The sequence below is a fragment of the Triticum urartu genome, chromosome 1 (assembly GCF_003073215.2).
Source record: "Triticum urartu cultivar G1812 chromosome 1, Tu2.1, whole genome shotgun sequence".
Taxonomy (NCBI): Eukaryota; Viridiplantae; Streptophyta; class Magnoliopsida; order Poales; family Poaceae; genus Triticum; species Triticum urartu.
The window spans coordinates 234196236-234201311 of NC_053022.1; positions in this window are offsets into that span (position 1 = coordinate 234196236).

Here is a 5076-nt window from a genome sequence, read left to right on the forward strand (position 1 = left end):
TTGCAGTATGTCTTCTAGCAAAAGCTTCTGAATGCTGGCTCTGGCATCGAAGGCTAGGGCATGCTGGCATGAGGAACCTCCACACCCTTGCAAGGAAGAAGCATGTCATAGGCATCGAGGGCGTCAAGTTCAAGAAGGATCACTTATGCGGTGCCTGTGAAGCAGGAAAGATGACGAGGGCCAAGCATCCCTCGAAGACAATCATGACAACGACTCAACCCTTCGAACTGCTCCACATGGATCTTTTCGGTCCCACTCATTACTCAACTCTTACTACTACTGCTTGTCTCTATGGCTTTGTCATTGTTGATGATTATTCAAGATATACTTGGGTGCATATAATCCTCTACAAGACTGAAGTGCAAGATGTCTTCAGACGCTTCGCCAGTCAAGGCAATGAACAACTATGGCGTCCAAGATAAAGCACATCAGAAGTGACAATGGCACTGAATTCAAGAACACTGGCCTAGATACATATCTTGATACCTTAGGCATCACACATGAATTCTCAGCTCCGTACACGCCACAGCAGAATGGCGTCGTCGAATGCAAGAACAGAACACTTATTGAGATGGCCCGGACGATGCTTGATGAATACAAGACTCCAAGAAAATTCTGGCCGGAAGCCATTGATACTGCATGCCATATCATCAACCGTGTTTATCTTCACAAGCTTCTGAACAAGACATCCTATGAGCTCCTTACTGGCAAGAAGCCAAATGTCAGTTACTTTAGAGTATTTGGCGCCAGGTGCTGGATCAAGGATCCACATCACACTTCAAAATTTGCACCAAAAGCACATGAAGGGTTTTATGCTTGGATATGGAAAGTGTTGGGGATATTACTACTGGGCGTAAACCGGCCTATCTGGGCCGGGTTAACCTCGTCAGTAGTTAAGTATGTTAAAACCCAAGAAGACAGAGGAGGGCTCAAGGCCCATGGTCGGTTCAAGGCCTGTAGCCGTAAACCGGCGTTAGTAGTTAACCTATATTGTAAGTTAGGAATAAGTAGAGACCAAACCGGACACATCTATGAGCCGGTATTGGGACTCGTAAGCCGACGGAGTCACCCGTGTATATAAGGGGACGACCCGGCGGCGGTTCAAGGACAACAGACAACAACTCGAGACATAGGCGAAGCTTGTTTGCTCCCTAGTCATCGAAACCCCATCAATTCCATCACAACTAGACGTAGGCTTTTACCTTCATCGAAGGGGCCGAACTAGTATAAACTCTCTTGCGTCCCTGTGTCCGCTTTAACCCCTTCAAGCTAACCTGTCGCGATGGCTCCACGACTAAGTCCTTTCTCTAGGACATCTGCCGTGACAAAACCACGACAGTTGGCGCCCACCGTGGGGCTATCGCATGATGGTTTCCGGTTCTTGGAGGGCCGCTTTGAAGGACTCGAGGGCTACGCTGTAGGCCGGATGACTAAGAGTCGTCGCGGCAAGCTCTACATCGACGACGCAGGCTGGGGCCCCGAGGCCGGCTCAATTGAGTACGGGTACCGGGTCCCCTTTGGTAGCATTCACGTTTTCATTGGCAAGATCGGTGAACCGGGCCCTGAGCCGGACATCTGCACCGACCTCAGTCGAGACGGCTCAGCGTGCGCGATCCGCCCGGGTTAAACCGGCCATGAAGCGTGCCTTCGTGGGAGTCATCCATGGAGGAAGTTATGAGGATGGATCGGAATCTCGCGGCGATACCGTCGTTTGTTCCGATGACGAGTCATCGACCGGAGAAACCGAATCTCTTTATCAGCTACAAGACGGCCGGATTGGGGGCTGTTCCGATGGCGACAGTATTCCGGACCCCTCTGATCTGCCCAACCGGGTTGGAATATTCATGACTGGCACACAAGCAGCGCTTCATTCTTCGACCGCTGCGGCAACGACCTCCGGTTCAGCAGCGGCAACGGCTGCCGGGGCAGGAGGCCCTGTGCGCCCGCCGGCTCAGGTTCTATCAGAACTATTTGATGCGTTGGCTGTGCTTATGGCGGAAGTTAATCCGCCGGATCAGGACGTTCACAACACGGAGATTGCAAAGGTAAAGGAACAGATCACCCAGGCCAAGGCGGATCTGGCGGCTGAGGACACCAGGATGGCCGCAGAGCGGGCCGCTTTAGACGCACAGGCCTACAGGCTTATGTTGGACCAGAGCGCGTCGCATGAAGTCATGAGGAGGAAGCACCGATCCCGCTTACCTCCGGTTTTCGAGGCCAGAGACCTTTTCAACACTCCAGGACCAAGAGCCGGCAATCCGCTGGAGGGAAACCGGGCAGAAGCCCCTGGGACCGGTGCACCGGTTCAGCCTCGTCAGATGGACCCGCCTCGTCAAAACACCGTTATACCTCAGGCTGCTTTAACACCTCCGGGTCACTACTCCAACCCAATGGACAATCTTGTTGCCGCTGCTGCACGGCTGGAGGCCATTCCAATTGAAGGTGACTCGCCGCAGGCAGTAGAGACGCGACGGGTCAAGGAACTTCTGAGGACAGCTTTGGCCCAACAGGAAGCGTACTCGTACAGCCGCGACCGGATCCACTCGACCCCCCGTCCAAGCCGGAGCTATAGCAGACATATGGATGAACCAGCAGTGTCGAGTAATGAACGACGTGGGGCACCCCGTGACAACAACCCGGCGGGTGGTGCTGATAACGCTCAGGGAGTGGTGGACCGGGCCCGCCGCGCAGGGAGGCCGAGTTAGCCACACAGCATCAGGCTCGGCAGCTCACGCCGGTTCGTCCAACCACCTTGACTGAACCTGGTGTTACTTCTAGTTCTTTGGGGGTGCCTTGCCTTATCCCCGCTTTACGCAACGTGCGCCTGCCCAAGGATTTCAAAGGCCCGCGCAAGGTACCAAATTACATGGCGGATCAACCTCCAGAGACATGGGTGGAGAGCTATGAGATGGCCATGGAGATGCTTGATGTGGATGACGCGGCGTGTGCGAAATACTTCACCATGATGCTTGAAGGAACGGCCCGTACTTGGTTAAAAAGCTTGCCGGCTAATTCTATCAGTTCATGGGCCCAATTACGAGCCCGGTTTATCAGCAATTTCAAGGATACCTGTAAACAGCCTATGTCGATAGTGGACTTAGCTGCATGCGTCCAGGAGGAAGGAGAATCAACGACTCATTGGGTGCGCCGGGTTTCACAAGTGTTGCACTCCTCAGACCGCATCAACGCTGACACCGCAGTATTAACCCTAGAAGGCAACTGCCGGTTTGGGCCCCTGAAGCTGAAGTTGGGACGGATGAAGCGTCATTGCACTGACATGGGGACCCTCATGGCCGCTTTGGTGAAATATGCTGATTCTGATAGTACCAAGGATCCCGAATCTGATGATGACAAGACAGGGAAAGGGAAGAAGAACAGCAGCTCCAAAGGTCAGCAGCATCACTGGGCAGGCAATGGTGGTGGAGGCAAGCGCTAAAGCGGATGGTAACATGGACTTTGTGGCTAATACCAACGCACAGGACAATGGCCAGCGACGCAAGGGTAGACCGAAAAATGTAATGGAGCACCCAACCCTAACCCAAACCGCCTAAACTATCTGCTAAGCCAGCCCTGTCCAAGACATGGGACGAAGGAGGCGCCAGCAAACCACCTTTGGAAGGATTGCTTTATTATGCAGGAGTTCAAGAATTCTAATAATTTCCGGTATGATCACGAATCTGGCGGTGGCTCAGGATCCGGGCCGGGTTACGGTGGAGGAAGTTCCGGTTCAGGATTTAATGGTAATCCGGGCGGACATAATGGTCAAAATAGTCAGAACAACCAGGGTGGTTACAACCAACAGCAGCAACAGTCAGGTTACCAGAGCAACCCAAAGCAGTTGAGTAGTGGGCAGTACCATGTCTTCACCACTAGCTTGGACAAGCGAGACCGGAAGGTTCAGAGGCGGGCAGTCAACTCTGTTGAACCGGCCATACCCCGTTATCTACGTTGGTCTGAACAGCCAATCATATGGAGCAGAGAGGATCACCCACCCCAGGTCGATAATCCGGGTCAGTTGGCTCTGGTGGTGGCGCCTCAGGTGGGAGGTTATAAGTTCACCAAGGTGCTCATGGATGGAGGGAGCAGCATTAACATCCTGTACTATGAGACCTTCCGTCGTATGGGACTAACAGATAAGAATCTCAAACCGTCTAATACAGTATTCCACGGTGTAGTGCCTGGCAGATCAGCATATCCCGTTGGTAAGATAGCTCTGGAAGTGGCCTTTGGGGATGATCATGATTCCAGGTCGGAGACATTGACGTTTGAAGTGGTGAAAATCCAAAGTCCATATCATGCCCTGTTTGGGCGACCGGCCTACGCCAAGTTTATGGCTCGGCCCTGTTATGTGTATTTGCAGCTCAAGATGCCGGGTCACAAGGGGACAATAACGGTTCACGGAAGCCGCAAAATCGCTTTGGAATGCGAGGAAGGAGATGCGGCTTATGCAGAGTCGGTTTGTGCCACCGAGGAGTTGAAGTACTATAAAGACAATGTTGATCCGGCGGACATGACTCCGTTGAAGAAGCCAACTACGGAGCATGATCCGGCCCTGAAGTTCAAATCGGCAGCAGAAACTAAGCTTGTTGACTTCGTACCTGGTGATTCGTCCAAGCAGTTCAGCATCAGTGCCAACTTGGATCCGAAATAGGAAAGCGCGCTCATCGAGTTCATCCGTGAGAATCGGGACATTTTTGCATGGAAACCCTCTGACATGCCAGGTGTACCGAGGCAACTCGCTGAGCACACACTTAATGTGGATCCTAAATATAAACCGGTGAAACAGTTCCTCCGCCGGTTTAACGAAGAAAGACGCAAGGCATTGGAGAAGAGGTAGCCAGGCTCTTAGCAGCTGGCTTTATTGTTGAAGTTTTTCACCCTGAGTGGCTTGCCAATCCGGTGCTGGTCCTCAAGAAAAACGGCACCTGGCGCATGTGTGTGGATTACACAGATCTTAATAAGAGCTTGTCCAGCAGATCCTTTTGCCCTCCCCCGTATTGATCAAATTATTGATGCTACGGCGGGTTGTGAGCGTTTAAGTTTTTTGGATGCATATTCTGGCTATCATCAGATCAA